Raw genomic sequence first — 10,324 nt, 5'->3', positions numbered from 1 at the left:
CTTGTCCCAGGTGAGGCTCTGAGAAAGGAAAGCAGACCACTTGGCTCTTATTACAAAATTTTTCCTACCCGCTCTACCCCTTTGCTGCGAAGTCTGCAATGGGTGGCTATGTTCTCCCATTGTACAAGGAACATTTGTTTTTGTTTTTAAAATTTACAAAGGAAGGTCACTACTATATCTTCCTCCCTTAAGGAATGAAACAAAAAACTCTGGATTAATGTAAGGCCGCTTTGGTGAGAGGAAACAGATGTGACACCAAGGCAAGAAGGAACTAGTGAGGTAATGGAGGAAAAGAGGGGTGGTACCCTAGGCCAGCAATGGCAATAGTAGCCAGAGGACTGATTCAGGTCCTCTGACATGTGTTATTTAGCTAGTACAGTGGGTCTTTGTCATTGAATTAGTTGCCAACTTTTAAAAATCAGAATATTTCATATAAAAAGATTTCATGTGGGAACATTAGGATAAATGAGGAGCAGCCTATCTTCTCTGGACTCTGTATAAATTCTCTGTCCTTCATGTCTCTCAAAGACTATTCTTGTTCTGGCCAGGACCAGGTGACTCAATTGGTTGGAGTGTCATCCCATACACCAAAAGGTTGCGGGTTCAATTTCCAGTCAGAGCACATACCTAGGTTACCGGTTTGTACTAGCCAGGCAGTGTGCGGGAGGCAACCAATGTCTCTCCCTCCTCCTTCCTCCCTCCTCCCTCCTCCCTCCTCCCTCCTCCCTCCTCCCTCCTCCCTCCTCCCTCCTCCCTCCTCCCTCCTCCCTCTTCCCTCTCCCCCTGTAAAATCAGAAAACATGTCCTTGGGTGAGGATTAAAAATGAAACAAAACACCCTACTCTCCATTAACATCAATGGGTAGGCCCCCAGAGCCATCTGTATGTTGCAGCCTCTCTCTGCGTAACTCTATAGCAGCAGCGGCAGCCGCCAAGAGCCAGTGAAGACAGGTCCCTGAGCTTCCATGTCCATCCCAGACACTGAGCTGCTCCTAAAAATGTTGTCAGTACCTCATGCTTTGTCACTTTGAGGAGGAGGACCTAAACCAGTACCCAGGCTAGTTGGAGAAAATAAGATCCATTAGAGATGGGCTTACATTTCACTTGGGCTTCTCCTGCCAGACCAGGAGTTACTAGTAAATAGGAAGGGCTTGCAGGAAGGTGAGCCAGTGAAATTGGGATAGAATGAGGTTAAGAACTGCACCTGCCGACGCTCTGCCAGGCAGAGGACCCAGCCAGCTTCTAGGAACTGCCAAAGCCTGCATGGGCCAAGGTGGAAGAAAAGGCCCCATTAGGAACTAGAGAAAAACACAGAAAACTAACACGAAAGGAGTCTGAAATGTATGTACAGACACATTTCAAGGATATTGCATAATTCTTTATTCCATAAGTAAATAAATAAATAAATAAATAAATAAATAAATAAATCTATCTATCTTTTTTTCCCAGACCACTGCAATAAAGTGAATATTGCAATAAAGTGAGTCACACAAAATTTTTGTTTCTCAGTGCATATAAAAGTTGTTCACATTATACCACAGTCTATTAAGTGTGCAATAGCATTGTCTAAAAGACAATATACATAGCAACTTAAAAATACTTTATTGCTAAAAAATGCTAACCATCATCTGAGCCTTTAGGAAGTTGTATCCATTTGCTGGTGGAGGGTTTTGCCTCAGTGTTGATGGCTGCTCTGATCAGTGTGGTGGTTGTCAAAGGTTGGGATGGTTGTAGAAACTTCTTTTTTTTTCTAAACGTATTTTTATTTCCGAGAGGAAGGGAGAGGTAGAGAGAGAGATAGAAACACCAATGATGAGACAGAATCATTGACCAGCTGCCTCCTGCACCCCCCCCCCACTGGGGATCAAGCCTGTAACCCAGGCATGTGCCCTGAGCAGGAATCTAACTATGACTCCTTGGTTCATAAGTGGACACTTAACTACTGAGCCACGCCAGCCAGGCGCACAACTTCTTAAAATAAGATAAAAGAAGATTGCCACATGGATTGCCTCTTCCTTTCACAAATGATTTGCCTGTGACACTGTGATAGTGTTTTACCCACATTAGAATTTCTTTGAATACTAGAGTTAGTCCTCTCAAACCCTGCCACTGCTTTATCAAGTAAGTTTATGTAATATTCTAAATGTTTTGTTGCCATTTCAACATTCTAAACAGCCTCTTCACCAGTAATAGATTCCATCTTAAGAAACCACTTTCGTGCCGGGCTGGTGTTGCTCAGTGGTTGAGCGTCTACCCATGAACCAGTAGGTCACAGTTCAATTCCTAGTCAAGGCACATACGTGTCCCGGTTGTGGGCTCAATTCCCACTAGGGGGTGTATAGGAGGCAGCCAATCAATGATGTTTCTCTCTCATCAGTGATTCTCTTTCTCGCTCCCTCTCCCTTCTTCTCTCTGAAATCAATAAAAATATATTAAGTTCTTTCCAGCATCTGTTGAGGTGATCATATAGGTTTTAAAAAAATAAGAAACCACTTTCTTTGCTCATCCATAAAAAGCAACTCCTCATTCATTAAGTTTCATTGTGAGACTACAGCAATTCAGTCACATCTTTGGGCTCCAATTCCAATTCTAGTTCTCTTGCTGTTTCCACCACATCTACAGTTACTTTCTCCATGGAACCTACCTCATGAGCCTACCTCTGCTAGCTTCAACCCCTCAAAGTCATCCATGAGGGTTAGAGTCAACATTTTCCAAATTCTGTTAATGTTGATATTTTGACTTCTTCCCATGCATCAGGAATGTTTTTAATGGCATCTAGAATCATGAATTCTTTCCAGAAGGTTTCCAGTTGACTTGCCCAGTTCAATCATAGGAATCACTGTCTGTGGCAGCTATAGTCTTAACAAACCTATTTCTTATTAATATGACTTGAAAGTGGAAATTACTCCTTGATCAAGGGGCTGCAGAATGGATGTTGAGTTAGCAGGCATGAAAACAAACATTGGTCTGATTGTAAATCTCCATCAGACCGGTGCATTGTGGATGAGCAGCAACACTTGAAATAAATCTCTTTTTCTAAGCAGTAGGTCTCAACATTGGACTTAAGATATTCAGTAAAACATGTTATAAATAGATGTACTGTCATCCAGGCTTTGTTGTTTCATTTATAAAGCACAGGCACAGTAGATTTAGCATAATTCTTAAGGACCCTAGGATTTTTGGAATGGTAAATGAGCATTGGCTTCAACTTCAAGTCGCCAGCTGGCTTGGCTGGCGTGGTTCAGTGGTTGAGCATCAACCTATGAATCAGGAGGCCAGGGTTCGATCCCCAGTATGGGCACATGCTCTGGTTGTGGCTCAATCCCCAATGTGGGGTATGCAGGAGGCAGCAGATCAGTGATTCTCTCTTATCATTGACTACAGGCCCATGGTGGGGTCCGGCCGGTCTGCCCTGATCAGGGCTGATTGGGCTGGGCTGGCCAGGGGGGAGAGGACGTGGGAGGTTGGCGGGCCAGTACCGCTCCCTGGTCGAACTCCCAGTCGAGGGGACAATTTGCATATTAGCCTTTTATTATATAGGACTAGAGGCCCGGTGCACAAAAATTTGTGCACTCGGGGGGGAAGGGGGGTCCCTCAGCCCAGCCTGTGCCCTCTCGCAGTCTGCGACCCCTCGGGAGATAACGACCTGTTGGCTTAGGCCTGCTCCCGGGTGGCAGAGAGCAGGCCCAATCCCTAGGTGCAGCCCCTGGTCGGGCTCAGAGCAGGGCCGATTGGGGAGTTGGGGCGCCTTCCCCTGTCATGAACAGAGCAGGGCGGATAGGGAGGTTGTGGCCCCGCCCCCTGTCACACACAGAGCCGCAGGGCGATCAGGGGGTTTGGGCGCTGCCCCCTGTCACGCTGATCCCGGTGCCAGGAGGCCTCTCGGCTCCGCTGATCCCGGTGCTGGGAGGCATATTACCCTTTTACTATATAGGATAGAGGCCTGGTGCATGGATGGGGCTGGCTGGCTTTTCCTGAAGGGTGTCTTGGATCAGGGAGGGGGTCCCCACTGGGGTGCCTGGCCAGCCTGGGTGAGGGGCTGAGGGCTGTTTTCAGGCCGACTGAAGCTCCCAACTGCTCCTTTTTTTCTTTTTCTTTTTTAATTCTGGGCCAGCTTTAGCTCTGGCTCCAGCTCTGAGGCCTCTGCTGCTGAAAGAAGGTATCTGGTTTGTTTCGGCTCTATAATCGAAACAATGTATAACTCCAGCTCTGAGATCCCGGGCTTGCTGAAAGCAGGTTTCTGGGGTTTTGTTTAGCTTCTATATTTGTTACAATGTTTCTTAAACTGCAAGCTCAGAGGCCGGCAAGGCAGGCGGGGAACATTGTAGTCCTCCGTCACTGAAGCAAGCAAGCCTCATGTTAGTTTCAAGCTGCCTGGCTGCCGGCGGCCATCTTGGCTGGCAGTTAATTTGCATATCTCGCTGATTAGCCAATGGGAAGGGTAGCGGTCATACGCCAATTACCATGTTTCTCTTTTATTTAATTATTTATTTTTTAAATATATTTTATTGATTTTTTACAGAGAGGAAGGGAGAGGGATAGAGAGTTAGAAACATCGATGAGAGAGAAACAGTGATCAACTGCCTCCTGCACACCCCCTACTGGGATGTGCCCGCAACCAAGGTACATGCCCTTTACCGGAATCGAACCTGGGACCTGGCCGATGCTCTATCCTCTGAGCCAAACCAGTTAGGGCTGTTTCTCTTTTATTAGATAGTATATGTCTATCTCTCTCTCCCTCTCCCTTCCTCTCTGAAATCAATAAAACTATATATTTTTTAAAAGTCACCAGCTGCCTTTTGAAGCTGTGAAACCAGGCACAACTCTTTTCTAGCTGTGAAAATCCTGGACAACGGCTTCTTCCACTAGAAGGCTGTTTCATTTACTACATTGAATCACCCTTCAGTGATTCTCTTAGCTAGGTCTTCTAGATAAATTGCTGCAGCTTCTACATCAGTACTTGCTGCTTCACCTTGCGCTTTATGTGGTAGAGGCGGCTTCTTTCCTTAAACCTCATGAAGCTACCTCTGCTAGCTTCAGACTTTTCTTCTGCAACTTCCTCACCTCTCTCAGCCTTCATAAAATGGAAGAGAGTTAGAGGCTTGTTCTGGATTAGCCTTTGGCTTAGGGAAATGCTGTGGATGGTCTGATCTGTCCCGACCACTGATACGTGCTCCATATCAGCAATAAGGCTGTTTTTCTTTCTTATCATTTGTGTGCTCACTGGAGTAGTGCTTTTAATTTTCTTCAAGACCTTTTCCCTTGCATTCACAGCTTGGCTAACTGGGGCAGGAGACCTAGCTTTCAGCCTATCTCAGTTTTCCTCACGAAGCTTAATCATTTTTAGCTTTTGATTTAAAGTGAGGGACATGGGACTCTCCCTTTCACCTGAACACTTAGAGGGCATTCTAGGGTTATTAACTGGCCCAATTTCACTATTGTTGTAGCTCAGAAAATAGGGAGGCTGAAGGACAGGTAAAGAGAGAGAGGAATGGCTGGTAACATCAGATATTACTGGTCACAGATCATTATAACAAATATTATAATAATTAAAAAGTTTAAAATATTGTATTATCAACATGTGACACAGAGACACAGTGAGCAAATTCTGTTAGAAAAATGGTATTAGACTTGATAGGGTTGCCACAAATCTTCGATTTGTAAAAATGCAGTATCACCCGGCTGCAGTGGCTCAGTGGTTGAGCATCAACCTATGAACCATGAGGTCATGGTTTAATTCCCAGTCAGGGCACATGATTGAGTTACAGGCTTGATCCCAGTAGGGGGCATGCAGGAGACAGCCTATTAATGATTCTTATCATTGATCTCGATCTTGATATCTCTCTCTCTCTCTCTCTCTCTCTCTCTCTCTCTCTCTCTCTCTCTCTCTCTCTCTCTCTATTTCTCCCTCTAGCTGCCACTCTGAAATCAATAAAAATATATTTTAAAAACTATATTAAAAATGCAGCATCTGCAAGTGAAATAAGCCAGTCAGAGAAAGATAAATACCACATGATCTCACTCATTTGTGGATTATAGAGAACAACATAGACTGATGAAAAGGGACAGATCCAAAGACTGAGAAACAGCGATCAGGCTATCAATCCCTAGAAGGAAAGTAGGGGAGGGCGGGGGTAAGGGGAAGAGATCAACCGAAGGACTTGTATACATGTATATAAGCCAAACCAATGGACATGGACAACAGGGGGATGGGAGCATGAGTGTGTAGGGCGGGGGGGGGGGTGGGAGTTAATGGGGGGGATGAGGACACATTTGTAATACCTTAACTAATAATAATAATGAAATAAAAATAAAAAAATGCAGCATCTGCAAAGTGCAATAAAGCTAAGAGCAATAAAAATGAGGTATGCCTGTAGTCAGTCAAATAAGAATTTAACAGTTCTATTTATTGATGAGTTTAATCCTACCAGACCTGAGGCCCTGAACCTAACTGTCCCCTATACCTGGGCTCCTGAGCATTTAAGAGAAAAAACCAACATAATATAGAAAAATGTTAGTTACATGCAAACAAGTGGTTAGAATAAGATGGAACTTGGAGGCATTGTAGAAAATAGGTCTACCTTTCATCTACCTTTCATCTAGCGCCAGTATTCCATCTTTGTGTGGAAATTACCGAAAAATCAGTACAGCGGTCTGGTAGGATAGTTAGGTTCGGGGCCTCAGGTCTGGTAGGATTAATAGGTAAATTTTAGGTTGGAATTAATTTTCTTTTTATTCAATAAATTAGTCCTTCATTCGGCAAGCATTTAGTGAGCACCTACTATGTCAGATATTGTACTAGGCTTTGGAAAGTATGAGCATGGAAGATGAGCACAAATTAAGTTTTTACTTCTTATTTTCACTTGTTTTAGTTTATTGATACAAATTTTGGCTTAAGTTTTCCCTAAATCTCTGTAGGATATGGCAATAAAATCCTGAAATTTCAGGGGTGGAGTCAGAGTAGCTTTTGACACAGATAACAGATTCATAGCATGAAAGGAAAAGCCACCCTGTCAGTACAAAGCTTTCTAACACCATCACATCTATAATAATCTATAATAATAAAAGCATAATATGCTAATTAGACCAGATGTCCTTCCGGACAACCTTCTGGACAAAGCCAGGGCCGTGAGGGAAGCCCGGGTCCTGGGTGCCTGCTGATGGCTGGAGGGAAGCCTGGGTCCTGGGTGCTGGAGGGAATCCCATGCCCCAGATGCCAGAGGGAAGCCGGTGCCAACAGCCAGGGGAAGGAAGGCCTACTCTTACACGAATTTTGTGCATCGGGCCTCTAGTATATGTATAGCTATTTGTTGAAAAATTACATACATAATTGTAAAATGTGTAATTATTATGTGATACATAACAATTATTTAATACACTTATATATAATTTTCATATTATAGTTATATATGCTAGAGTGTATGTTGTACATTATAACAAATAAATGAATAATGTAAAAAGAGTAATATTTTAAATTATTTACTTATTTACTAGAGGACTCTTACCAAGTTTTAATTTTTCCTTCACAACACTTACAATCATTTGGAATCACAAGTATATTTGTGAGCTTTCTGGTTAACATTTAGCTCCTGGATGGACATGAAGAGCTACAGAAAAAGAGGATAACTGGGGCATTTGTAGCCACCTTATGTGGCCTGACCAAGTGGGTGACATTTAGCATGTGCTCAGTAAAGTTGTATTAGAGGAAGTGAAAGGACAAAATTAAATCCTCCACAAATATGTAGACATATGCATATGTTTTTCAGATTCCTGAGAAAGAAAGAGAAATTTTCTAGGAAATAGATTCTAGCAAAAGTGTTGGTGAGGTTCCCTACCTGCCAGTGAGACAGATAAACTAAATGTGTCTAAACACAGGAAAAGAAAAAAAAAGTCAACTAAGCTAGGCCAGCAGTAAGTGCTCAAAAGAAGTAATTCAAGTGTTCTTATGTTCTGGGTTCTTGATAAATACTAAAAAAAAAAAATTAAAAAAAAATTAAAAGACTGAATGAATGAACAAATGATTGAACAAGGTATAAATAAACCAGAAAAATATTAAATACTAAAATGCTAAAAATATCCAGTGATGATAAACTAGCTAAATAAAAATAGTAGGAATATAGAAGTGATGATACATTAAAAATATAATAGTAGTTAATATTTATAAATAAGTTACTTTATGCAGATACCACTTCAGAAACTTTACATGTATTAATTCAATTCTCACAACCATCCTTATAAGATAGATTCTATTATCCCCATTTTATAGACAAGGAAACAGAGGCACGGTTAGTTCCTAATGGGCCCACTGTTTTGTAGCTGGTAAGTAACAGACTCAGAATTCCAGCCCAGGGCACCTGGCTCCAGTTTCTGAGCTCTTAACCATTGCACCTATCCTGCCACTTTTTATTAAATGGAAATATGTACATGTACTGTAACACTGGTTGTTTCAAAGAGCAAGTGAATTCTCACTCTTGGCGCATAAAGAGATTCATTCCAAATTGTTATTTTTATGATATTAAAAAAGGGATGTTCATCTTTGAGGTTAAAAGTGTGTCTTGAAAAGGGATGAGTGCCCCAAATTTCTATGAGTGTGTTGATGAATCCACCCAAGGATTAGAAACCTTTACAGAAGGGAATTCATTTATTCAGCAAATTTTTACTTTGTATCTACTAAGTCTGAGTCACACCTGGGACCTGGGGATTCAGTAGTGACCCAAACAGGCATAGTCCCTGCCCTTGAAAAGAATATGGTCGGGTAGAAGAGAGAGGCAATAACAAACAACTCCTCTTTTATTACTTTGCGAGAGCACTTAGGGAGGGAAGAAGGTCAGGGTGCTGTGAGCAGGGAGAGGTCAACCCTTGTGAGCAGTCCAGACTAAAGGAGTATCACTGTAGCCCTCAGCATGTGCTGGCCCCACTGGCCACAGAGAGATTTCTTTGATCAAATCCTGCCCTGCCCCTCACACCCCCTCACCCCCACCCAATGGGTGACATTGGGCAAATCACTGCCCCCTTTATGCATCCCTCAGTGCCTCCTTTTTCACATATGTAAAATGTAGATAATCATAATACTCATCTCATGAAAGTCCTGTGAGGATCACATGAGATAAATAATTGTATAAATCTTAGAATTGTGCCGAGAAGGTAGTCAGCACTAAATCTATCCTATATAATAAAAGGCTAATATATAAATCGACCGGTCGCTATGATGTGCACTGACCACCAGGGGGAAGATGCTCAATGCTGGAGCTGCCCCGTTGTGGTCAGTGTGCTCCCACAGGGGGAGCGCTGCTCAGCCAGAAGCTGGGCTCACAGCTCGTGAGCGCAGTGGAGTGGCGGCCACTGCAGCAGTTGGACATCCCCTGAGGGCTCCCAGACTGCGTATGGGCACAGACCGGGCTGAGGGACCACCCCCCATAAGTGCGCAAATTTTGTGCACCAGGCCTCTAGTATATATATAAAAGCCTAAGCGACTATCCGACCATTCGCCTAGTAGCTATGATGCACAATGACCACAAGGGGGCAGACGCTCTGACCAGTAGAAGAAGGAGCCTGATTCCTTGCACAATCAGCCATGGATTAGGTTGCTGCTTGGGCACTGTCAGCCCTGAATCTGCTTCACCTGCATCCCAGACCCAGAGAGAAGGGAGGAGGGTCCCTCAGCCTGGCCTGTGGGGATCGGGCCGAAACCAGCTCTCCAACATCCCCCAAGGGGTCCCAGATTGCTGGAGGGCACAGGCCAGGCCAAAGGACCCCACCAGCGCACGAACCTGTGCACTGGGCCTCTAGTAATATCATAAACATAATGGAGTGAGATTTCCTGGGACCATCACTCTGCCTGCCAGGGGGGTTTCCCAGCAAGCTCTCAGGCCTCTCAGGTTTGGGAAATACCCACCTCAGGGACTTGCAAGGAGGCACAGGTAGGAGAGCAGAGAGCTGGTCACCAGGCCTGAACAAAGGAAAGAAATATTTATCCCTCCTGTGAGTCATCAAGCACAGTCTCCAGCCTACTCAGGGGCCCCTTGAACTTTGAGATTTGGATTCAGTCCAGACACGAAATGTGGAAAGGCACTCTATGCAGTGCTTTTGTCACCACCCCCACTTCGCCTCTCTTCCATCTCAGTTAAAAGACATAAGACAGGTACTTGTAACCACTCCCTGTGATTGCCATGATAACAAAATTGTTTACATAGGAAGATTATAATAAAAGGAAGATTTCAGAATCAAATGACCTGTGGACATTGTCATCAAGACATTGTATCTTTCTGTCTACAAGACTGTGCCCATACGGTAATGATTCCATTTAGATCTCATGGTAATGCCCT

At 43.7% G+C, this 10,324-nt stretch overlaps 1 pseudogene; it reads right to left on the bottom strand.

The window, feature by feature from the left end:
• Window positions 1–1,971: 1,971 nt before the first annotated feature.
• LOC132236158 (tigger transposable element-derived protein 1-like) lies at window positions 1,972–5,406 on the bottom strand (annotated as a pseudogene).
• Window positions 5,407–10,324: the final 4,918 nt, after the last annotated feature.

This window comes from Myotis daubentonii, chromosome 5, assembly GCF_963259705.1.
Source record: "Myotis daubentonii chromosome 5, mMyoDau2.1, whole genome shotgun sequence".
Taxonomy (NCBI): Eukaryota; Metazoa; Chordata; class Mammalia; order Chiroptera; family Vespertilionidae; genus Myotis; species Myotis daubentonii.
This window is presented reverse-complemented; position numbering and strand designations above follow the sequence as displayed.